The 26794-nt window shown below is 42.9% G+C and overlaps 1 protein-coding gene across 1 annotated transcript in view; it reads left to right on the forward strand.

Moving 5' to 3' along the window:
* The window catches only part of MFSD6 (major facilitator superfamily domain containing 6), a 505191-nt gene that overhangs the window by 290054 nt on the left and 188343 nt on the right, over positions 1-26794 (forward strand). The gene's annotated exons all lie outside the window — the stretch shown is intronic.

The following is a 26794-nucleotide window of genomic DNA, read 5'->3' on the forward strand; positions in this document are numbered from 1 at the left end:
GCTGGCTATAGTAATTTGGATGATGCTACACCAATTTTTTAATTTTTATACAAATCTAGATGCCAACACAGCACCTCTGGTTGCAGTCAGACATGCTTGGGGGCGCTGTCTGACTGCAACCAATCAGAGACATGGGGACTGCTGATGAGAAGCAATGCATACACCTGAAGATATTGAGCAGCCCTGGAAGTAGAGTGAGCAGTCGGGAAGCAGGTTACAGTTGTGTGAAGACCGGTAAGTATAAAGCGCTTACTTTATTCTTATTTTCTTTCTTTGTTCTATGATTTTTTTTATATTATTTATTACCCAGGTGGTAGGACCTGGATTGTTACCCGGAGTTCCATGAGAACTCCGGGGTCGGTGCTCAGGTTCTTTTGAAGCCATGTGGATCCAGACTTTTAGGCCCTGTGCGCATGCTGCGGTTTTTACCGCGGTTTTGCCACATGTTTTGCTGCAGAAAATATTCATAACCTTTCTGCAGTCCTTCCCCAGCAAAACCTATGGTAAAAAAAAAATGCTGTGCGCACACTGCAGTTTTTGTCACTTACAGGTTTTGCTGCATCTTTTCTGTAGCAAAAAGAATTGCATGTCACTTCTTATCCACAGGTACCTGTGGTATTTCACTCCATTGACTGTGATGTAATCATGAAATACCGCAGGAAATAACGCAGGTAGCAAATTATATGCGTTTCATTGCGTTTTCCTGCGCTAGTCCCGCGGTATAATGTTCATCACTACCCTGCGTTTGGCAAGGAAATGATGTCATTATGACAGGAAGAGGAAGTTGAGCAGAGTAAACACGCACATATCACACACAGACAAACATACAATGCACATAGAAATCAAACGTACATATTAAAAATAAAAAAAGAAAAAAAAAAGCGTGGGCTCCACCGTATTTTTACCGTCCAGCCAAGGTAAGCACACAGCGGCGGCCTGGTATTCTCAGGCTGAGAAGGGCGAGCGCCATGGTTAATGCCCCCCAACGCAGCCAAGAATATCAGTCCACAGCTGCCCCGAGAATGTCGCATCAATTATACGACAGTCACGGCGTGTTACCGGCTCTTCCCGATTGCCGTGATGCGGTGGCAATCGTTGTAATAAGGAGTTAATGGCAGCCCAGAGCTGCCACAAAGTCCTAGGTTAATCATGGCAGCATCTATGAGACAGTTTCCATGATTAACCTGTAAGTAAAGTAAATAAACACACCAAAAAATCCTTTCTTTGAAATGAAACACAAAAAGCCCCCTCTGTCACCACTTTATTAACCCCCCCAAACACACAATTCCGGCGTAATCCTCAGAGATCCCACGATGCTTGCAGACTGATCCAGCCACATCTGACACATAGTACTTGATGCAGCCTCGTAACGAGACTGCAGGGATAACTCCAGGTCATTTCTCACGGTCGGTAATGTCAACTCATTACCGCTTGCGAGAACTTCAGGGCCTCCCCAGCAGTAATAGTGAAGTCACCGACTGGCAGTGACCCTGCCGCAGGGTCACTGCTGTATGAGAAATACTGTGGGGGGCACAAACAGAAATAAAGCCAATATCTCTCTATCTATCCCTCTATTATCTATCCATCTATTTATCTATCCCTCTATTATCTATCTATCATTATATCTATCTATCCATTTATCTATTTATCAGAAGTAAGTGACACATTTTTTTTTTCAATGTGCTTTATTGCATTGAATGCATTAAAACACATATACCAACCCATGGCAATACCACGGTAAAACCGTGGCAAACCGTGGTAAAACCACATGCGGTTTTCAGTGTGGTTTGTCGCGTTTTTTTACTGCGGGTGCGGTAATCTTTCTGAGCCTGCAGAATTTTCTTAAGAAAATTCCATTTTCTAGTGCGCACATGGTCTTACAGTCCAGGTCCCCCTATCACTAGTCACTAATAAGTCCCCTATATGTCTGTAGCTGTGTGTGTTTACTTTTTCCACTTTGCAAATTTGCATCAAAATGCATGTCTATTAGTTGCCATTTAGATACATACAGCGAGTGAAAAAAGTATTGATTTCATCACCAATATATTCCATACAAAGGATAATCAATCTAAGCCAATTCGTCCAATTACCATAAATCCAAGACCCGAATTATAAAAACGTGTCGTTTTATTGGTTTCTTACAAGCAACTAAAAACACCAAATATACAAATAAGGCACCAGTGCAAGATAAGAGTGCCAATTACTAATATTGCCCCCACAACACCTAATATAGCCCTGATATCTCCCTATGATGTCTACTGCCTAACAGCGGAGACCTCCCTAAGGTGATCTGGGGTCCCCGCTCCACAAAGACTATCCCTCTAATAGTTCCTAGTATTCCCTAGTCTTGGAAAAGATCAACCATACACCAATAGTGGATAGAAAAACGCAATGAAGGAAAAAGAAGAGAGGTAGACAATTGTTTCATTCAAACCGGGCAGGTCCAACCCTGTAATGCATACATGCAAATTTGAACTGATGAAAGGAGATTAAACAAATCACCAGTTGTACAAAAAACTATACAGGGGAAACCTTTACATCAGTTATTCAAAAAATAGATACATAACCTGGATTCTATATATCTAATTAATAATCATACATAGCACCAGTAGAATTCCCTCTTATTAGTGCACGTATCAGTAGTAGGCCAAAATATCAACCTCAACTGATAAAAAGGTAGAAAGAGTGATTACCAGTATTATAAAGAAGTATACAGGGGAAACCTTTATGTCAATCATTTAAAAAAAAATGGCCAAGGTTTTCCACACCATGTTACCAATCATGCATGGCACTAATAAAATGCCATACACAAAATACGTATATCAATGATAGCCCAGGTCGTCAAAGCCCCTCCTTTTTCTTATAGGTCAATATTTTTAGTGTTATCTCAGGGTACAAAAAATGTCAAATGACACAAAAGATGCAAGGAATTGTCCTGTAGTTATTATGAAGATATACTCCTCTGGGATTCATATAGCCAAATCGTTAGTGCTCCTGTCTCTCCACAAGGGAAAGACTTTACAATTATGGAGTCACCTATCGGATAACAGTCCTTCCACATAGGAGTCCTATCAGAATTCATTTCTCGCCTCTGCCTCGACGCGTTTCTCCCCTTTCATGGCCGGGGTTCTTCAGGAGGCGTTACATTCAAAATTAATCCAAATTATCAGATATGTTGAGGTGCAATACATCAATCCTCCACAAATAGGATCTATGAGAGAAAACAGTATAAAAAAACCCTTTAGTAATATATTACAGTGGGATTATATTTTCTACCAATTAGAAATAACTTCATCACACAGCTGGATATCACTGGCAAGAGGCATATAAAGTGGGCAGAGGAAGCATTCAATTAACGCAAAATAATTATATACCCCAAATTACTGTGTGTCATTGTCCCCTTCATCATCATACATTCCAGCTGCCTGCCATATAGGCAAGCTATACACTGGCATAAACATGTTAAAAATAGGTACAATGAGCACACAGTCAGCATAAGGTATTTACACAATCCAAATCCTATATGCCATAGTCCAGTCACATATGATCAAGCCGCCTGCCAAACAGCCCAAGTATCCAAGTTTCCTTTCCTGGAGAGACAATTTAAATATTTCTCAGAGGCCTCCTTTCCTGGAGAGACAATTTGAATATTTCTCAGAGGGGCATGGCAGCTATAAGTCCCCTTACTGGCAGCAAGACTGGTTTGCAAAGTCTCCTTAAGGAGAATAGTGTTTCCCCCGTGGTCCCCCCACATAGCTTCTCATGAGCCAGATCAGACACCCCATATTTTGCACTGACGAGGGGCAAGCACCCCGAAACACCGTGTCTGCAAATTGAGATTCTGATCTGGCATAAAATCCTAAGTCATTTGCAAAGAATTGTTAAAAATCCACTTCTGACTTTTAGGATCGCTACTTCCAATAGGTGGCTCTGTGCAAGAGTTTGTCTCCTTTCCTGGAGAGACAATTCAAGTATCCATACAAATTCCTATAGACAGAAGAGCTCACCTATGCAGCATTCAGATATTGGTACCAAAATTCAGCAGCAACACAGAGGAGCTCCTATCCACTTCCACACAAAACACATGTCACAATGATAGTCCTGCAGGTGACGGTGCCATAGTGATATGAGTTGCAATCAATCATATAGCAGGATCTGATGCTTAACTGGGTTCAATTGTGTTTACCAGTTTTAGTGGTTAAATTAGGGTCTGATATAGTTGATGCAGATGAATTTTAAACACTTTTGGTCGATATCTGGATTTTATTATGCTGTGCGCATGCGCAACGTGGTTTGAGTATCTTCGTTTGAGAATACGGTTAGTTTCGTAATTTGAGTAAGATCGCTTCACTAGGAGCATGCGCGATACTTACGGAAATATCGCGTTGGTTTAATCAAGTGACTTGAGGAGGATTTTTGTGTTAAAACAGTGGAGACGTGGTGGCAAGGGGCGGATCTATCGTATGAACGCACTTCCGGGTTGTGATCACAATATCCTGATAGGTGAATCTACATGGTGGCGCACTATTTATAGGTAGGGATCTGTCTTAGGTGTGCGGATCGCCACTATTGCTTGATGTGATGACAGCTGCAGGACTATCATTGTGACATGCATTTTGCGTGGGAGTGGATAGGAGCTCCTCTGTGTTGCTGCTGAATATCTGTACTAATATCTGAATGCTGCATAGGTGAGCTCTTCTGTTTATGGGAATTTGTATGGATACTTGGGCTGTTTGGCAGCGGCTTGATCATATGTTACTGGACTATGGCATATAGGATTTGGATATGCTGACTGTGGGCTCATTGTACCTAATTTTAACATGTTTATGCTAGTGTATAGCTTGCCTATATGGCAGGCGGCTGGAATGTATGATGATGAAGGGGACAATGGCACACAGTAATTTGTGGTATATAATTATTTTGCGTTAATTGAATGCTTCGTCTGCCCACTTTATATGCCTCTTGCCAGTGATATCCAGCTGGGTCATTCCGTGTCAAGTGGACCAGTGGTCCCCACTCGACGTTCTCCGATTTTGCTGAAAATTTATAAGGATGTACATGTATGTTTGAAAAGAGGTTCTGTACATTTTTAGGGCCAGATCTCAAATCAAGGGCACTCAAAGGGCACTGTTGACCTTTCACTGGAGGCCCCCCCAAGCCTGCGGCTTCAGCTAAGAGGATTTTGCAAACTTTGGCACATAGCCATTAGAGTTCTATACTGGCTATGATGCTGAAATTTGGCATATTAGCTCAACTTTTGCTGCTAAACGCGATAAAATTATTACCGGCTATGACAAAACAATATTTCGGCCGCAATTTTGTGTCAAAGTAGCTTGCAAAACGCCTTGCATAAAATTTATGCCAAACTTTGCCCATATATAACTCAAGACCAAAAAACAATAGGAACTGGTGCTTTACCCTGTACAACAAACATCTTCATGACTTTGCATTGCTGCAATATCACGGTCAAAGCATATGTATTTGTGGAAATATTCACACCCACATATGATGAAAAACTTAAAAAAAACGAATTTTACCTATTTTTAGGTCAAATTTCCCAAAAAGGGTACCCCTAAAATATATTAATTCTGTTATCATTTGAAAGAGCACATTTTTCTCTACAAGGATCATTGGGTTTTTTTTTGGAGTCTCTCCATTTAAGAAAAGAAAAATGCCACTGAACATGGTGTTATGTATGCACGTAATGCATTGATTTTGTGTTTGATTTTCAGATTCTTATCACATGTTACAGAGTTGTATTGTTGCTAGCAATGTCTATTATAATCAAAAACCTATAAACCTATTGACTATTGTTACATTTTAATGCATATATTATTTATTTTTTAGTGATGGAGAATGAAATTGATGACAAAAAGATTCGCATTTCAAGGGTGTCAAATGACCCTTCATCTTTCATTGCCCATGTAGATGGATCTGTCAGATCAGAAATGCCTTTTGTGCCAATTGCAAACCTCCAGCCAGGGCAATACATTGCCTGCATTTACGATAGGAACTGGTGGGTTGGAAATATTTCTGAATTTTCAGTCGACGACCATGATGCATTAATACATTTTATGCATCCTCATGGACCAGCTAGCTTCTTTCACTGGCCTGTGAGAAATGATACATGCTGGATTCCCGAGCAGCGATCATTGCAATAATTCCAGCACCAGCTGCAACAGCAATGGGCCGACAATACAGCTTCTCTGAACCGATTATGTTGCAAATTCAGCAACAATTCCAGACCACTTACTTAGACTGAACATTATGGCTTGGGAACCAACAAAAGATACCCAATATTAGGCTTGGGATCCTAGGCAAAGACACCCACCCTCAGGCTTTGGAACCTGCGATAAAGAGACCACCCGCGACTTGCCTTGCACGGCTATCGGCCATGGCTCCTAGGCGATGGGGCTGCCAATTCTCGAAAGACAGCATTATTACAATTCTTAATAGGATTATAATACCAATTCTTAGGGAATTGGTTGTGATATAACCACCATGGACCAACGCAAGGGTTTGAATAGTGCAGTTAGCATTCATTGCGTATTAATAAATAACACCATGTTCAGTGGCATTTTTCTTTTCTTAAATGGAGAGACTCCAAAAAAAAACCCAATGATCCTTGTAGAGAAAAATGTGCTCTTTCAAATGATAACAGAATTAATATATTTTAGGGGTACCCTTTTTGGGAAATTTGACCTAAAAATAGGTAAAATTCGTTTTTTTTAAGTTTTTCATCATATGTGGGTGTGAATATTTCCACAAATACATATGCTTTGACCGTGATATTGCAGCAATGCAAAGTCATGAAGATGTTTGTTGTACAGGGTAAAGCACCAGTTCCTATTGGTTTTTGGTCTTGAGTTATATATGGGCAAAGTTTGGCATAAATTTTATGCAAGGCGTTTTGCAAGCTACTTTGACACAAAATTGCGGCCGAAATATTGTTTTGTCATAGCCGGTAATAATTTTATCGCGTTTAGCAGCAAAAGTTGAGCTAATATGCCAAATTTCAGCATCATAGCCAGTATAGAACTCTAATGGCTATGTGCCAAAGTTTGCAAAATCCTCTTAGCTGAAGCCGCAGGCTTGGGGGGGGCCTCCAGTGAAAGGTCAACAGTGCCCAATATATTTGAGATCTGGCCCTAAAAATTTACAGAACCTCTTATCAAACATACATGTACATCCTTATAAATTTTCAGCAAAATCGGAGAATGTCGAGTGGGGACGATTTTTAAAACTGGTCCACTTGACACGGAATGACCCAGCTGTGTGATGAAGTTATTTCTAATTGGTAGAAAATATAATCCCACTGTAATATATTACTAAAGGGTTTTTTTTATACTGTTTTCTCTCATAGATCCTATTTGTGGAGGATTGATGTATTGCACCTCAACATATCTGATAATATTTTGGATTAATTTTGAATGTAAGGCCTCCTGAAGAACCCCGGCCATGAAAGGAGAGAAACGCGTCGAGGCAGAAGCGAGAAATTAATTCTGATAGGACTTCTCTATGTGGAAGGACTGTTATCCGATAGGTGACTCCGTAATTGTAAAGTCTTTTCCTTGTGGAGAGACAGGAGCACTAACGATTTGGCTATATGAATCCCAGAGGAGTATATCTTCATAATAACTACAGGACAATTCCTTGCATCTTTTGTGTCATTTGACATTTTTTGTACCCTGAGATAACACTAAAAATATTGACCTATAAGAAAAAGGAGGGGCTTTGACGACCTGGGCTATCATTGATATACGTATTTTGTGTTTGGTATTTTATTAGTGCCATGCATGATTGGTAACATGGTGTGGAAAACCTTGGCCATTTTTTTTAAATGATTGACATAAAGGTTTCCCCTGTATACTTCTTTATAATACTGGTAATCACTCTTTCTACCTTTTTATCAGTTGAGGTTGATATTTTGGCCTACTACTGATACGTGCACTAACAAGAGGGAATTCTACTGGTGCTATGTATGATTATTAATAAGGTATAGAGAATCCAGGTTATGTATGTATTTTTTGAATAACTGATATAAAGGTTTCCCCTGTATAGTTTTTTGTACAACTGGTGATTTGTTTAATCTCCTTTCATCAGTTCAAATTTGCATGTATGCATTACAGGGTTGGACCTGCCCGGTTTGAATGAAACAATTGTCTACTTCTCTTCTTTTTCCTTCATTGCCTTTTTCTATCCACTATTGGTGTATGGTTGATCTTTTCCAAGACTAGGGAATACTAGGAACTATTAGAGAGAGAGAGTCTTCGTGGAGCGGGGACCCCAGATCACCTTAGGGAGGTCTCCGCTGTTAGGCAGTAGACATCATAGGGAGATATCAGGGCTATATTAGGTGTTGTGGGGCAATATTACTAATTGGCACTCTTATCTTGCACTGGTGCCTTATTTGCATATTTGGTGTTTTTAATTGCTTGTAAGAAACCAATTAAATGACATATTTTTATAATTCGGGTCTTGGATTTATGGTAACTCATCACCAATTTACTAAGTAAATATATTTCTAAAAGAGATATTGACATGAATTTCTCACCAGATATCAGTAATAACCAATTCAATCCACACAAGCAAATAAATCAAACCATACATGTACATAAATTAAGTTTATTTAATAATGAGAAAAGACAGAGAAAAAGTATTGAACACATGAAGAGATACGCAAAAAGCCATGGAAAGTCATGATATCAGCTGAAATCTATCAGTAATTATAATGCCATCCTGCCCCAGTTAGTGTAAAATGATATTAGCTGGTTCATTCACATACTGGGAGTTTGTGCAAGACGAGTTGACCAGCTCCTTTCAGAGGGTGTTAGTGCCGTGTGGCGCCCATTGTTGTGGTGGTTTTGTGTTGGGGCTTGTGTTGGGGCAGTGTGGCCTGGAGTCATGGGGACTCAGCCTTATAGCATGGCTATTGTGAGGCATGTGGTCACCCTGCCCTGCTGGTCCACTGTCACTCCAGCAGTGGTTAGCATGCAGCGCCGCACCTTTTCAGGCTTCATATACACTACAGTTCAAAAGTTTGGGGTCACCCAGACAATTTAGTCTTTTCCATGAAAAATCATACTTTTATTTATCAAATGAGTTGCATAATGAATAGAAAATATAGTCCACACATTGACTAGGTTAGAAATAATATTTTTTACTTGAAATAATAATTTTCTCCTTCAAGCTTTGCTTTCGTCAAAGAATGCTCCCTTTGCAGCAATTACAGCTTTGCAGACCTTTGGCATTCCAGCTTAATTTGCTGAGGTAATTTGGAGATATTTCACCCCATGCTTCCAGAAGCCCCTCCCACAAGTTGGATTGGCTTGATGGGAACTTTTTGCATACCATACGGTCAAGCTTCTCCCGCAACAGCTCAATCGGGTTGAGATCTGGTGATTGGGCTGACCACTCCATTACAGATAGAATACCAGCTGCCTGCTTCTTCCCTAAATAGTTCATGCATAATTTGTAGGTGTGCTTTGTGTCACTGTCCTGTTGTAGGATGAAATTGGCTCCAATCAAGCGCTGGCCACAGGGTATAGCATAGCGTTGTAAAACTGAGTGATAGCCTTCCTTATTCACAATCCCTTTTACCTTGTACAAATCTCCCACTTTACCAGCACCAAAGCAACCGCAGACCATCACATTACCTCCACCATGCTTGACAGTTGGCGTCAGGCACTTTTACAGCATCTTTTCAGTGGTTCTGTGTCTCACAAATGTTCTTCTGTGTGACCCAAACACCTCAAACTTTGATTCGACTGTCCATAACCCTTTTTTTCCAATCTTCCTCTGTCCAATGTTTGTGTTTTTTTGCTCATATTAATCTTTTCCTTTTTCTCAGATATAGCTTTTTCTTTGCCACTCTGCCTTGAAGGCCAGCATCCCGGAGTCACCTCTTCACTGTAGACGTTGACACTGGCGTTTTGCGGGTACTATTTAATGAAGCTGTCAGTTGAGGACCTGTGAGGTGTCGATTTCTCAAACTAGAGACTCTAATGTATTTGTCTTGTTGTTCAGTTGTGCAGCGGGGCCTCCCACTTCTCTTTCTACTCTGGTTAGAGCCTGTTTGTGCTCTCCTCCTGAAGGGAGTAGTACACACCGTTGTAGGAAATTTTCAGGTTTTTGGCAATTTCTCGCATGGAATATCCTTCATTTCTAAGAAAAAGAATAGACTGTTGAGTTTCTCATGAAAGTTCTCTTTTTCTGGCCATTTTGAGAATTTAATGGAAGCAACAAATGTAATGCTCCAGATTCTCAACTAACTCAAAGAAAGGTCCGTTTTATAGCTTCTCTAATCAGCAAAACTGTTTTCAGCTGTGCTAACATACTTGCAAAAGGGTTTTGAAGGGATTTCAAAACATCCATTAGCCTTCTAACACAGCAAACACAATGTACCATTAGAACACTGGAGTGGTGGTTGTTGGAAAATGACCTCTATATACCGATGGAGATATTGCATTAAAAACCAGATGTTTGCAGCTAGAGTAGTCATTTACCACATTAGCAATGTATAGAGTGTATTTCTGTTTAATTTAATGTTAGCTTCATTGAAAAAAATGTGCTTTCCTTTCAAAAATAAGGAAATATCTAAGTGACCTTAAACTTTTCAACTGTAGTGTAAGTTAGGGACTCACTCAGAGGTTCGCCGTGACATGGCAGTGGGCTTCATGCAGTCTGATCAGAATGTTAAATCAAGTACCTCATGTTCAGGTATTTAAATTTTTTACTAGTGGCATTAGATCAACTGGTGAGTTTTGGATCTGCGGTTCATGTCTTTTTCTCCACCTACACAATTTCTAAACCACCGAAGATTCCAGTGAGCACTGTTGGAGCCATAATTCGGAAGTGGAAAGAACATAATTTAACCATAAACAGACCATGACCCCTACAAGATTTCAGACAAATGGAGTTAAAAGAATCTTCAAAAGAGTTTTACAAGAACTACTTGTGGAAACCTACAGAAAGTCCTGTAATCAGAAAGTACAATTGTTTAAAAGAAAACCATAAGTATCGTATTTTTCGGATTATAAGACGCACTTTTCCTCCCAAAAATTTTGGAAGAAAGTGAGGTGTGTATTTTATAATCTGAATGTAGCTTACTGGGAGGGGGGGGTGGAGAAGGCTCACAAGAGGCCGGGGAAATGCTGCGGTGGCTGGCCTGGTGCTGCGGCGGCTGGTGCTGGGACTGCTGTATGGTGTCAGCAGCTGCTGTACAGGGTCTCTAGCGGCTGGAGTGGCTGTGCTGGGTCTGTGCGTTGTCTCCGATGGCTGGTGCTGTGCGGGGTCTCTGGCGCCTTTATTGGCGCTGCAGGTCGGGCAGTGAGGACTTCAAATAATGCTGCCCGGAGTTGGCGCATGCGCAGATGGAGCTCTCAGCTCAATCACTCATCTGCGCAGGTGCCGCCTCCGGCCTATTGATCTTCTTCCAGCAGACCTCAGGAAAATGGCGCCCGGAAGAGACGCTTGATCAGATGACATCTCGCCTTGCCATTGAGCCTAGAGCTCAATCTGCGCTGGCTCTGGGCACCATTTCTTTGAAGCACTCACTGTTCGTACCAGCAGCCACCGCAGCCTGAGCCCAAGCAAAGCTGCCCCAGCACGGCAGAACCAGCCTCTGCCGCAGCCCATGCCCAAGCACAGCTGCCCCAGCACAACAGAACTAGCCTCCGCCGCAGCAGCAGTCACCGCAGCCCAAGCACAGCTTCCCCAGCATGGCAGCACCAGCCTCGACCACAGCACGAACCACAGTCTCTGCTGCAGCCCCAACCTCCGCCACCCCCGCTACTGCCTCTTCCAGTAAGCCACTACTGGATTACAAGACTGACCACATTTTTTTCACCTTTTCTTGCTGTGAATTTGAGGGGCATCTTATAATCCGGTGTATCTTATAAAATGGAAAATACGGTAATTCACTGAACTTCCATGGCCTGTATTTATGCTCAACATGCAAGATTCCATTCCTGAACAAAAAGTATATTCAAGCACATTTTAAAGTTTGCTCAACAATATTTACACAAAACTGTGAATATTGGAAGAATACAGTGTGGTCAGATGAAACCAAAATTGAACTATTTGGATACACACCATGTTTGGAGGCAGAAAGGCTCTGTATATCACCCCAATAACACCATACCAACAGTAAAGTTTGGAAGTAGGAACATTATCGTGAGAGGCTGTTTTGCAGCATACAGCACTGGCAAACTTCATGCTTCAATGGATTACAGTGATTCTAAGATTTATTTATTTTTTGTGACATAATGAACTTCACAAGAATGGTAAATTTATGAAAATTCGAAAATTTAACAATTTTCAAATTCATAAATTTTATGTCCTAAAACCCAATAAATAACATATCACACATGTCTATTTTACATCAGCACAATTTTTTAAACGTATTGTTTTTATTTTAGGAAGTTAGAAGGGCTCAACGTTTATCAGCAATTTCTAATTTTTCCAATAAATTATACAAAACTATTTGTTTAGGGACCACATCACATTTGAAGTGACTGAGGTGCCTAGGTAACAAAAAATACCCAAAAGTGACACCATTCTAAAAACTGCACCCCTTAAACTGCTAAAAACCACACCCAAGAAGTTTTACAATTTAGCTGTTTCACTGGAACTAAAGCAATATGTGAGGAAAAAAAATGAAAATTTTACTTTTTCCCACAAAAATATTACTTTAGCCCAAAATGTTGCATTTTGACAAGGGTAACGAGGAAGAATTCACCGTACAATGTCTTGAGCAATGAGTACGCCGATACTAGAGATGCGCGAACCGGTTGCGGTTCAGCTCGAGCTTGGTTCGTCGAACGGAGGTCTAATTCGAGTTCGGTTCGGCGAACCACTCGAACCCCATTGGAAACAATGGGAGGCAATCACAAACACATAAAAACACCTAGAAAACACCCTCAAAGGTGTCCAAAAGGTGACAAACATCTCACAACACAAACACATGGAAAAGTGACAAGGACAAATACTCATGCAAAAACAGAAGAGCTGGACAAGGAAAAAGAGGAGACATAGATATGAGTATGTGCAAGGGAACATCGGTGCCATTACTGTGCAACTTGAGCTCTGCTCATTTTAGGCTTCCAATCTGGATAAATTGCCTGAGCTCACCACGTACGCCTTGGGGATCTTGTCGTGTCCCGCAGCCAACGTTCTCTCGGAACCTGTCCTCAGTGCTGCTGTGGGTGTGCTGACAGATAAGCACACGCGTCTGTCCACTGACAATGTGGACATACTAACGTTCACCAAGATGAGTAAGTCATGGCTCTCAGAGGACTTTTCTTCCCCCGTGTCATCCAGGGGAGGCGAAAGGCACGTGTATTTTTGACAGTGCTTTATGCAAAGCATCTTTTTCATCTTGAAAATGGGGGTCAATTGATGCCATTCAAGTGGGGGAGGTGTGTGTGTGGTCCAATTAGTGGAAACGAGGGAGACTGTGGTTGGAGTCCCCTCGCTTTTGAAAAAAGAACCAAGATGAACAAGTCATGGCTCTCAGAGGACTTTTCTTCCCCTGGCTCATCCAGGGGAGGTGAAAGGCACGCGTATTTTTGAGAAAGCATCTTTTTCATTTTGAAAAGGGGATCATCTGATGCCAGTCAAGTGGGGTGTGTGTGGCCCAATTAGTCGAAACGAGGGAGACTGTGGTTGAAGTCCCCTCACTGTGTTTTACATGCTTTTCGAAGGGCATGACATGCCTAAGAGGTTGAGTTTCAGCATCTGCAATTTGTTGGCTACAGAAAGGCTGTCTTTACACCCTTTTGAGACCGAGTATTTTCGAGACCTTATGCCCATTGCAGTGCCCCAAGAGCCGATGGCCATTCGCCACTCCTCCAAGAAGGGCTTGCCCGCGCTACCACAGCAGATCGCACACAACATCACCGATTCCTATGGTGAGAGATGGAGAAGGGTCTGCTGTACAAGTCTTTCCGTCCCCACGAGTTGTGTGTCAATCCTTCCTCTGTATGTACAAGTTCCTCTGCTTCTGCCCCCTCAACCTCGTGTGGGTCCTCCACCTCGGCCCAAACCCTGTGTCGTCAGGCCACCCTTCCTTGTAACTGCGCCCAAGGAATCCCACACACCTCCTTACTATGCTGGCAGCAGAGCTCAACAGCATGATGCGATCGACTCTTTACTTAGAAATATCTGGGAAATATGAGTCACACCGCTGAGGAGTTGTGGACGGTATGCTCTGGAGAGTGAGACCGAGTTTCATCAATGGTTGTCTCCACTCAACCAGCAGCCAGGGAAGGCCGGGTGCGACAATGATGCAAACCAGTCTGCGGCCCTTCTTCAGGGCAATGTGACACACGTGCCTTGTATGGCTCACGTGTTGAACCTGGTTGTCCAGCAATTTTTAAACCACTATCCCGGCCTATATGGCCTTCTGCAGAGGGCACGGTGTAACGCCTGCCTGGATCGACACACTCAGACGGGCTGTAAAGGATAGGCTAGAGGGAAACCACTCACCAAGCTGGATCCCCAGAACCCTGAAACCCTTTAACCCCTATACAGTGATTTGGAATTAAACGGGGCCAAGTTGATCAATACCTGTGGAAGGCTGCAGTTCCAGAGAATAGTAGTTATGCAGGGTCAAAACATTAATTGAGGAAGAGGAACAGAATGGGACGGCCAGGACTTAATCAGAAAACAAGCAGAGGTGAAATGCGTATCGGCCAACGAGGTACATAAACAGCAAGCAGGAAAAGTAGTCAGGTAACAAGCACACAAAATCATAAAACTGAACTGGGAGTAACAGTAACAAGAGGTTCATAGCTTTGTCTGGCAGTGGTCTGCAGAGAGGATGGGCCTAAAAAAGGTTTTGGTTTATTCCCATTGGTTGTAGCTGAATGATGGTACTTCATCTGTGAGATACCCAGCACCTACATTCAGCCTGTGGTTCTGCATCTGTCAAGGTAACGCAGCCCAGTGGGTGAGCATAACCTGTGTCCACCTGCGCCGCTGGCATCGACTCCTTTCCCATCATCAGCACTATGCACGAAAGGAACACGTCACCTGGCGACCGGAGTACAAATTGATTGAGCGGACTCTGGTGGTGACTTAACAGCCGTGTGCGGCAATGATGCAAACCTGGCTGCGGGCCTTCATCAGGGAATTGTGACCCATGTGCCTTGTATGGCTCACGTGTTGAATCTGCTTCTCCAGCAATTTTTATAACACCATCCCGGCCTACATGGCCTTGTGCAGCGGGCACGCTCGCTATGTGCTCACTTCCATCGTTCGCACCCAGCAGCTCAACAACTTTCATCGCTCCAGAAGTCTTTTGGTCTGGCGGGTCAACGCCTGAAATGCGATATGCCGACACGCCGGAATTTGAATCTGCAGATGTTGCAGCGTCTGTGGCAGCACTGCAGAGCCCTGCTGAAATACGTTATGACGTATACCCTGGGCTAACTTGATCCAGAGGTGATGCAGATCACGCTGCTGGAGTGGTGTCAGATCAAGGACCTATGCACCCTTCTACACAGTTTACAAATGTCGACGAAGATGTTTAGCACTGGCAATGCCATTCTCAGCGTGACAATTCTGGTCATCTACATGATGAAGCACATTGTAAGCATTATTCGGAGTCAGGTGTTGGGACAAGAGGAAGGGGAGGAAGTACAGGAGGAGTCATATGCGGAAGGGATAACAAGATCTACAAGGTCCAGACGGTCAGCGGCACCTAGGCGGCAGTCATGGGACGGTGGGAGAGAGGGATTAACAAGGGTGCATAGAATCAGCAAAACTGTTGAGGAAGGTACAGGAGCCCATGATGAAATGGAGGACGAACTGGCGATGGGCATGAAAGATTCAGCAGATGAGTGAGAGCTTGCTCACATTTCGGTTGTGCGAGGTTGGGGGGAGAGGGCACAGGAAGGAGGCACGATTTTCACCTCTCCGCCACCAACACAGCAAGGACTTGGTCCTCCTGGATGCAGAAGACACATGAGCGCCTTCTTGCTGGACTACCTACAACATGACCTTCGGATTGTATGAATTCGAAGTAATGCTGACTACTGGGTTGCCACACTGTTAGATCCCCGGTACAACACAAAATTTTGCAAAATAATTCCGGCCATAGAAAGGGACGCACGTATGCAGGAGTATCAGCAGAAGGTGGTACGCAATCTTAGATTTGCTTTTTCACTAAACACCTGTGCTGCACAGAGTGAATCTCAACACTTTGTCATGGATAGGAGGAAATGGTCTTTTATTTGTCCAGATCTGAGGGGCCGAGGGCTGGCTGCTGTGCTGAGACGGCGTTGAGTACGGTGTCCCCGCAGAGTTGCACTTTTGGTCATATGCAAAATGAGTTGAAAAAGGACAGATGCTGGTGGAAAGGGGAACAGGTGTGTTGGAAAGGGGAAAAACGTTTGTGTCCGTGGGTTTGGTGTTAAGCAACAGTAACATTTGCCGAAGAAACAACATCTGTAGTGGTGGGAATGGCAGATTTGGATAAGGTGGTATATACTATGTTAACGCTATATCAAAAAATTAAGAAAAGAAAGAGAAAGGTATATATCCCCATCGCCAGTCGGTATCCACCGTGCTCCCAGATGGAAAAGGAGAGGCTGGCAACTGGAAGGTTAGGTGGAGGATACAGAGCTGAGTAGCTATGAAACTAATAGTAGCCTGAACCGAGTTAGACGCCACTCGGCTCTTGAGACTGGGAGCCCTGTTAGCGTCACAGGGTCCACACGCCCACCCAGCCCAGGAACTCCCTATTAACAACACAGGGGACATTGGGTACGCTGTCCGTGTGCGTAGGGGCCACACCTGTGGACAGCAGGCGCATCAGCAGCAGCAGGCCTGTTAATGCCACTGGGCTGCACTAGCAGGACTGGTAGGACAGAAGCTGGTCTTAACCATTCTGCTTTACCAACTGTGGTGGTGGCCTGCATCGACGCCCTATCCCTGCCTACCTCTGGCCTAAAGCCGCAATGGGCTCAACACATGGAGGTGTGCTTTTTCGGAGCATAATAGAAGACTGCGCACCTCCTTGTTGGCTTCAGCCCCTTTAATGACCTGGGTCTGCCCCAAACCAGGGTGGACCACAATGCACCTCCTGGAGACAAAAGCAGAGTGACACGTCATGAGTGGCATAACTAGCGTCCTATTGGGAACCGCCACTTCAATAATGACTTCATGGCTGCCACGACCCAAACACCTCACCAGTCATCGTCTGACCTACAATAATGAGGTGACAAGTCATAGGGACGTGCCTCTGCAAGCCAGTTGGGAGTGGCCTGGCCACATCGTCAGGACACCTGATGCCCTGTGGTCTATATGAGCCCCCAACATCAGGGACAGGGCCAAAGAGTTCATTACCGGACCTAGCCTCTGATGCAGTAAGTGCCTGAGCATGCTCAGTAGCATGAAATACAGTCTCCGAAAAAAGACTATCCGCTTCAGCATGCTGTCTAGGCACAACACAGGACTTAGACCCGGCACGGAGTGCAAGTACCTGTGCAAAGAGGCTTTTCGCACTAAGTGTGAAGCCCCACAGGTGTTGTGTCGGTGCGTTACCTTCAGGTACTCCACGTGGAGGAACAGTCTGGTCACAGGTAGGTTGCTTCTTTATATGTAGTTTCGTGACGCCACTCTCGGTATTGCGGTTAGTGGGGACCGCCACTGCAGTGTAAGGGGACACCTGGGGCGGATGTTGGGTGCAGTTAGTTGTAGTGGCCTCCCGAGAGTGAGGCAAGCCCCAGGGCCCTGTGTAAGTGTGTGGAACCACAGGTCGCAGAATGACTCAGGCACAGTCCAAATGAGCATGCACTGTAGCCCGAAATGAAGACTTAGCCTCAGGAATGGCACAGTCAGGCTGAGCATACTCAGTAGGCGAAACACTGGAGTTAGGCTGAGGCTGGGGTAAATCGGCACACGCATGCGCACTAGCCGCCTCTCCACACTTAGACGTGGAGGAGAAAGCAGCCAGCTGGACAACCTGAGGCACAGCCCTAAATGGCAGCTGACGCCTGGGCGCAACTGGAACCGCAGCAGGTTGCTTGCGTTTACGGCGGCACCGATTCGTAACAATAGCCAAAATAACAGGTGTACTTCTTCCCGTGGATAATCAGATATGATCCTTTTTTCATGGACACGACCATCGCTAACAAATGTAGATGAGGCACCAAAACAGCAGCTGCTTCAATGGATCTTCAAGTGCGCCATAAAGTGGCCTCTCCTCCACCTCAAGATCAATATCACAAATACTCCATTCTACTGTGGTGTCAACCCAATCGCACTTGCTTCCTAACAGATCTCAAGTTTCCACCAGCCCTGCTGAGTATGGGGTAACAGAGATGGTTGAGTCTGCAGAGCTGTTCAGTCACACTATAGCCTGTGAATCAGAGGTCTGCTCCAAAGCTGCAGTGAGTACAGACAATGAAGTTATTATTATTTATTTATAGAGCACCATTGATTCCATGGTGCTCTACATGACAAGGGGGTTACATACAGAATACATATACAAGTAACAATAGACAGACTGGTACAGAGGGCAGAGGACCCAACACTTGCGGGATTACATTGTAAAGTACTTTGGGGAGGAGACAGGAGGTGGGGTGTAGGTTGGGCAGGAGCTCCGCATGGTGGTGGTGTCATTTAATGGTTATAGTCATTTATGAACAGATGAGTTTTCAGGTTCCGTTTGAAGCTTGCGGGTGTAGCAGATAATCTGACGTGTTGAGGCAGCGAGTTACAGGAGACAGGGTAAATTATCTGCACAGATAGCCAGAAGGTTTGTGAGTTGGATCCAGGCCCCGATGAAGAAGGTGCTGAGCATAATGTACACCCTCATTTCCAAACCGTACATCATCCGGGTGGAGACATAGGGTAACATGATGAGGAGACTCAGATACCTGATTGTAACGTCAACTTTGCTATTAGGTCAGGGCAGGAAGAGGTTGTCACGGAGGACTCAGGACGAGGGGAATGAAAACACAGGGTGATGATGAGGTTGGAGACACCACTTACTGTCAAACCAAAGTGAGCCAATCGATGACGTCAGCAGAGGAGGTGGAGGAGGATGCTACTGACAACGAGTTTACGTTGTGTTTTCCTGGACCAAGACAAAGTACTGGAAGCACGTCAACAACAGAATCCTCGGCCACAACTGTGCCTATGAGCATAAGTCATGTTGGCTATGCAGTTCGCATGGGCTGTAAGCCTTGCCTAGCCTGGGAATTTTTGAGACATAGCAAAGGATCACCCAAGTCATGTAATCTGTAACAATCTGTAAGTAGAAGGCAAAAAATCTCAACTTTGAGTACTTCCACCATGAAGTGTCACATGGATATGAATTGATAGCGTGAGGATGTATTGCTCAGCTTTAGCCACTGTCAATGCAACATGCTTATTTGCCGTTCATTGCATGCATTGTTGCAGACTACACACAAGGGGCTGTTGTTTTTTTGGAGCTGCTTTTGTCTGTTTGGTCACTATAGCAATAGCAAAACGATCTTCGGGTGTGGACTTGGAGATGCTGTCTATGAACAGAATGAAAAGATAAAGATGTGTGTTACAGCAAGGAGCAACCGCGGAAACACTTCTTTCAATTGTGAGGGGAGTCATTTTGGACTTTGGTGAGGAGTACCATAACGCCAGTGAGCAGCATACTGTGCCACAGACCAACATTCTTCCGGTGCTGTCTATACTGTTTACCATGATAGGAGCGTAAAGTCTGTATTTATGGCAAATGGACATCACAGTACCCGGGTACGGTAGGCTGTGCCCAGACAGTAATGCGTGCACGTAACACTTTGTTTTATTATCAAAACACGTATCTGTTCTGGGTAGGACGACTATATAGACAATCAGACTTGCTGCCTCTGCATTGTCAAATTGTCAAGTACAGTTTAAATCATAGAGGGACAGCGTCACGTTTGCATTGACTGTTGATTTTCAAGATTTCCATGACTGTGTTGCAGAGCTGTGTGGTTTGCATTCACACTGTTATCATCTGCCTTATCTGTGAAGCTTCAGCTAACAAGGGTATTCAGAGTGGGTGATGTGTTTTGTCTATGTTTAGGTACATAACTGGGAAGCTCTTGTGATGCGCCACTAGTAAGTCACACACACACAAATACTGTTGCTACGCAGAGGGATTAGCAAGTAGTAGGCAACTGAATAGATTGTTCTATTATTTCAATTTTATGCATGGTTCATATTGTTTGTTTTGGGAAAGTTAAACAATCATTTATCAACCCAACTGCATACAGTGCTTTTCATGTTGCGTGGTTTTGCTGCATACTGGGGAGCCCACCAAATACAAGACTTAAAATGAAGCATAAGTCGAAATGGGAATTTCACTGTGCTACAATGCGGCCTAGCGGGGCTGTGCAACCACCGCCTGCCCCATCAAGTGCATCTGCGTGATCTTCATCCTCTGTGACTGTGGGGACAGCAGTCACACATGCTTTTTCACACTGAACTTCCACCCCGTTACCCGTAAGCAGGAAGGTGATTGGCAGGTCGTCACTTGTTTTGTAAGTGAAAACAGATGGTATTGTTGAGCTGTCAGACATCGAGAGAACCACCATTGGAAGAAGGAAACATTATATCCACGCCTGCACCTTCGTCAAAGATTGACTGGACTACCTGCAGTTAATAATTGCGTTCCACAAATGGAAAGGAGTGTAGAATGCCCATGTGTTGCACCTTGCTTGGCAGCAAAGGAACACTAACTTAGTATTCCAAACAATTTTAGGATGGCAGAAAGAGTCAGCTCTTTGGGCAAATTAAATAGCGTGGCAAAAGTGGGCAGGTGGGTACAGTGGCCATGTTCTGTGGGTACCAGGACAGTAAAGGAAGCATCACTTTCTATCCCTCCTAATGATGAAATGCAGCAAGGAATTCCATGAGTTTGCTATAAAAATAGCGTAGCAAAATGAGCAGGAGGGTGTAATGCAGAGGTGCTGGAAATAGCTTGGCACCAGTGGGGCACAAATGAAGTACAACAGCCACTTTTTGGATGCCACTAAGTTTCAGCATTTTTTGCTATTATTATAGCTTATTAAAAAATGAGCAGGAGGGTGTAATGCAGAGGTGCTGGAAATAGCTTGGCACCAGTGGGGCACAAATGGAGTACAACAGCCACTTTTAGGATGCCACTAAGTTTTCTCAGTGTTTGTTATTAAAATGGCTTAGTAAAAATGAGCTTGAGGGTGCAATGCAGAGGTGCTGGAAATAGCTTGGCACCAGTGGGACACTAATGAAGTCCAACAGCCACTTTTTGGATGCCACTAAGTTTCCTCAGTGTTTGCTATTATAATGGCTTAGTAAAAATGAGCTTGAGGGTGCAATGCAGAGGTGCTGGAAATAGCTTGGCACCAGTGGGACACTAATGGAGTCCAAGAGCCACTTTTTGGATGCCACTAACTGGCAGCACTCTTTTCAATTAAAATGGCTTTGCAAAAATGTGCAGGAGGGGAGAATGCAGAGGTGGTGGGACTTGCTTGGCACAAGTGCCACAATAATGGAGGACAGCAGCCACTCTTTGGATGGCACTAACTGGCAGCACTCTGCAATTAAAATGGCTTTGCTAAAACGGGCATGAGGGTAAGTGGCCGGGTTGTGGGTCAGTGTAGAGGAAAGGAAGCCTCACTTTCTATCCCTCCTAATGGTGAAATGCATCAAGGAAGTCCCTGAGCTTAGCTACACAGACGCTGTTATCTGTAGCTGTTAAAAACTGTTTCCACGGACCTGACTAACACCTATGGCTCTGAGCCGGATGAAATGAGCCCTGAAAAGGGCTGAATTAAACTTCTATCCCTAATCTGTAGAGCGCTGTGTGTAGAGCGTACACAGCAGGATCGGCGGCAGGAGCTGCGTCAACGGTGACTGTCACCCAGACGCAGAAGGCAGATAATGGCGTCCAGATGGGAAAATGGCCGTATTTATAATGCAAGGACATGTGACATGGACAGCCTATGACACATGCCCTTGCTTGTCTGGCAAAAAGTTCACTTAGCTGTGTGTGTGTCTGGGATTGGCTGACATGCTGGCCCGCCCCACTACACGCGCACTTAGGGAAGGAAAAAAAAAATGGCGATCGCCATTATCCCAGCAGCAGTGATCTGAACTCGCAGTCCCCGCACACTATACGCTGAAATTTCATAATAGTGTGAGTCACAGAGTGACTTACAGTATTACAGCAAAAAGCCAGCTAGTAATTAGCTTGGCTTTTTGCTGATAGAGCCGTTCTTGAACATAACTTGAGCTAACGAACTTTTAGCAAAAAGCTAGAGTTCTAGTTCGATCTAGAACACCCCCCAAAATCACTCGAACCGCGAACTGGAAAACCACGAACCGCGCTCAACTCTAGCCGATACCACATATGTGATGGAAATCTACTGTTTGGGCGCATGACAAGGCTCAGAAGGGAAAGCGCGACATTTGACTTTTTGAACGTAAAATTGTCTGGAAAAGATAGATGTCATGTTGCGTTTGGAGAGCCACTCGCGTACCTAAACAGTCTAGCTCCTCCACACGTTACCCCATTTTGAAAACTAGATCCCCCAAGAATTTTTTTAGATGTTTGGCAAGCACCTTGAACCTCCAGGTGCTTCACAGAATTTTATAACATTGAGCTGTAATAATAAAGAAAATATGTTTTTACTGCAAAACTGTTGCTTTATCACTAAATCTTTTTATTTTGGCAAGGGTAACAGGAGAAAATGCACCATACAATTTGTTGCACAATTTTTTTTCTTGAGTACACTGATGCCTCATAGGTGGTGGAAATCAACTGTTTGAGCGCACGGCAGGGCTTGGAAGGGAAGGAGCGCCATTTGACTTTTTCAATCCTAACTTGTCTAGGATAGATAGCGGACACCATGCTGCATTTGGAGAGGCCCTGATGTGCCTAAACAGTGGAGTTCCTCCACAAGTGACCTTATTTTAATTTATTTTATTTATGCTTCAATAAAATTTTTTATAGTTTATTTGCTGGTGCTGGAATTTTTCACCTCCTATTTTGCTCTTCACCTGCTAGCTGAAGCAGGTTGTCAGTGCACCTCCACCATTAATTTTTTTCCAGTGAGCTGTACATTTACTTTTTTTCTGCGAGAGCCAATGATGTGCCTAAACAGTGGAGCTCCCCTACAAGTGAGCCTATTTTGGAAACTAGACTCCTCAATTAATTTTTCTAGCTGTTTCGTGAGCATCTTGAACCCCCAGGTGCTTCACAAAATTTTATAACGTTAAGCCGTAAAAATGAAAAAAATACATTTTTAACCACAAAACTGTTGCTTTAACCCAAAATATTTGAAATTTACTAGGGTAACAGGAGATAATGGATCTGACCCTTTGTTGTGCAACTTCCCCTAAGTACGCCAATACCCCGTATGTGGTCAAATATTATTTTTGAGGCACAGTACAAGAGAGTAAGGGAAGGAGCACCATATTTAAGTTCAGATATACAGTAGTTAGAATTGTTTGCGGGTGCCATGTCACATTGGCAAAGCCCCTGAGGTGCCTAAACAGTGGAGCTCCCCTACAAGGGACCCTATTTTGGAAACTAAATCTCTCAAGGAATTTATCTAGCAGTTTGGTGAGCGTCCTTGGTTTGATCTTTTCACCTACAAATTCTTTTAATTATTTTACAGCCTTAAAAGATTTTACATTTATTTTCTTGTAAACCTATTTTCAAGAAATTGCACAATAAGAATGAAATCATGCAGGATGCAATGAGTGATCTGGAGCGAGAGGCTCTTAAAGCATTGGAGGACCTGCTCAGTGAACAGTCACCTAGTTCATCAGGTATGTCTCCTACTTTCTTCTTACCCAAGTCAACTAGGTTTCCCCCCCCTGGTCTGTCTGCCCTTCCGTCGAGATCTTTACGAAACTTGTCACTGACTATTTAAAAAAATATTTCAACAAGACAGAAACACGATAATTTGACTTTTAAACAGAGAAAGGCACTGTTGGACTTACAACAACTAGATGATGTTATTTTCAAGGCGGCAGACAAAGGGGGTAACATAGTGATTGGCCGACTAGTAGTTACGAAAAGGAGGTTTTCAGACAACTTAGAGATAGAGATACTTATGAGAAACTTCCTTATAATCCCATCTCTTCTTTCTCCATTCAATTGCAAAATATTTTACGTGCTTATAAAATGGAAATTATTGATAAAGAGATACTGGAGGGCCTTACTGTTAAGTGCCCTAAGATGCCAACCTTGGATCTTTTGCTCAATATCCACAAAGATACTCTCAACCCGCCAGGACGTCCGATTATCTCCTGTATCAAAGAAACACAAATAAGGAATTTAGTTCAGCTCACCACTCCAAAGGTGCACGGAACAAGTGGTTTGGCTTCCACAGCTGAATAATCAGTCACATCAAGAGGAGGAGGGGAGGATAGAAGATCCAGCACTGATGTAACAAAAAAAAAATCTTTATTCAAAATTCATAAAAATGGTAATGCCAAACAAGTGCAGAATAAATTTACGCTTGACGCGTTTCGCGGAAAGTAGACTCCTTATTCATAAGCAACATAATCAGAATGAGGAGCCAAGGTGATTATATAAACCTATACGCCCCTCATCTGAGCCAGATCTACATACAGAACCAACAATATAGTGCTCACTTTTTATATAAAAGAGATAATACATTCAAAAATATTAGAAATACAAACATACAGAAATATAAAATCAATGTTAGATAAACCACATTTTCAGTTTAATATATATACAATGAATCAGAGCAGTGATTTAGTTCTAAATAGCGTGCATTCAGCTTAGGGATCCAATATGCTTCCCTTGAAAGAGGTTTCTACCAATCTCCTTCTCTAAAAGGTCCATTAACCCTCTCAATACCCTGAAAATTGCAGAGAATTCACATCACCCCCATAAACCTCCCTGAAATCTTCAAACAGGCCTAAGATTGTATGGCCTTGTTTAGATATCAGATGTGACTGCCTATATATATTCACCAGATCCTTTCTTTAATATACTTCATACAGTGCAACCTATATAATATACATGACAGCTCAAATTGTCATATAAACCGCATGGTCAATACTGTAATAGTTCTGTGTTTTTGCATCACATTTTTTTACCTCTATTATCATAGAATTATTTACCCCTGAAAATAAAACTGCAAATACTGCATTCTATTTGACCACATCTGAGCATGTCTTAATAGCACAATCATGTTTTTTTGTGTCTTTTTTTTACAGATCAAAGAAGGTGGGGGGCTGATGGGGAGACATGGTCTCCAATACTTTTATTTTTAATTTTTCTCTTACCACAAATAACATTCTCTAAGAATTTTATATCATTTATAATCTTGGTAAAGTATGGGTAAATTATGTCTCAGTATATTTGTAATTTTATAAAAAAAAATGATCGAAGAGGGGAGGGGGTTGAGAAGGTAATGATCCCATTTATCAATTTTTTACTCCCTTTTCTGTTTTTGTTATTATGTTTTTTTAAAAATATTTATTTTTTTATGGGGAAATTTATGAAAAAGGGAGATTCCTATATTCCACTCACTGCTATGATCTGTACTAATATGATCTCTGTGTGGTTATAGCATGCTAGAGAAACCACCATATCACTTAATAGATATACAATAAATCGGAGCGGTAATTTAGTCCTCCAGGATAGCGTGCATTCAGCTTTAGGATCCAATATGCTTCCTTTGAAAAGAGACGTTTCTGCCAATCTCCTCCTCTATAAGGTCTATTAACCCTTTCAATGCCCTGAATTTGCAGAGAACTCGCATCTCCTCCATGAACCTCCCTGAAATGTTTAGATAGACCTGAGGTTGTGCGGCCTTTTTGAGAATCAGATGTGGCTGCCGACATATGTTCACCAAGTCTTTTTTTAATACTTAGTGTAGTACAACCTATATAATATACATGACAGCTCAAACAAGATGCCATATAAACCACATGGTCAGTACTGCAATTTATATATGTTTTTATATCATACTTTTTACCTCTACTATCATAGAATTGATTACCCCTTAAAACAAATTGGCAAATACCGCATTTGTTTGGCCACATCTGAACATGCCTTTATAGCACAACCATGTTTTTTTCTTTTTTAAATCAAGAAAGGTTGATGGGGAGATGTGATCTCCAATACTTTTTCCTTTTCTTGCCACACAGCTAGTGCCATTCTCTAGGATTTTATATAATTTATTATCTTGGTAAAGTATGGGTAAATTGCATTTCAATATATTTGTGATTTTATAAAAATCTGTTGAAAAGGGGTAGAGAAAGTGATGGTCCCATTTATCAATTTATTATTCCCTTTTCTGTTTTTCTTTGATTTTTTTTCTGGAATTTGTTGTGGGGGGATTTATTAAGCGGGACTCCTGTGTCTCACTCGCCGCTATGATCTGTGCTCTTTTAATATCCCTATGGTTGTAACCTCGTGCCCGCAATCTGTTGTACATGCAAGTACTCTCCCATTGAAAGGCCTCTATGTCCGAAGCTGATCTTCGTGCCCTGATGAACTCACCGAGCAACAGATTTTTCACATGTAAAGGGTGGCAGCTGTCAGCCCTCAATAAAGTGTTTCCACTAGAGGGTTTACGGAAGAGTTCAGTGTGAATGGACCTGTAGATCAAATCTCCCTTCAATTGTAAATCCAAAAAATAAATTTTCTCGCTATCCCAATTAGCTGTAAACTTTAAGTTTAAATTATTTGAATTAAGGTACCTCAAGAATTCATTAACCCGATCTGAGAGGGATTCTTCAGTATCCCCAGGACAACGTTCCCAAATAATGAGAACGTCGTCCAGGTATCTGCCATACC

This window comes from Anomaloglossus baeobatrachus, chromosome 7 (assembly GCF_048569485.1).
Source record: "Anomaloglossus baeobatrachus isolate aAnoBae1 chromosome 7, aAnoBae1.hap1, whole genome shotgun sequence".
Classification (NCBI taxonomy): Eukaryota; Metazoa; Chordata; class Amphibia; order Anura; family Aromobatidae; genus Anomaloglossus; species Anomaloglossus baeobatrachus.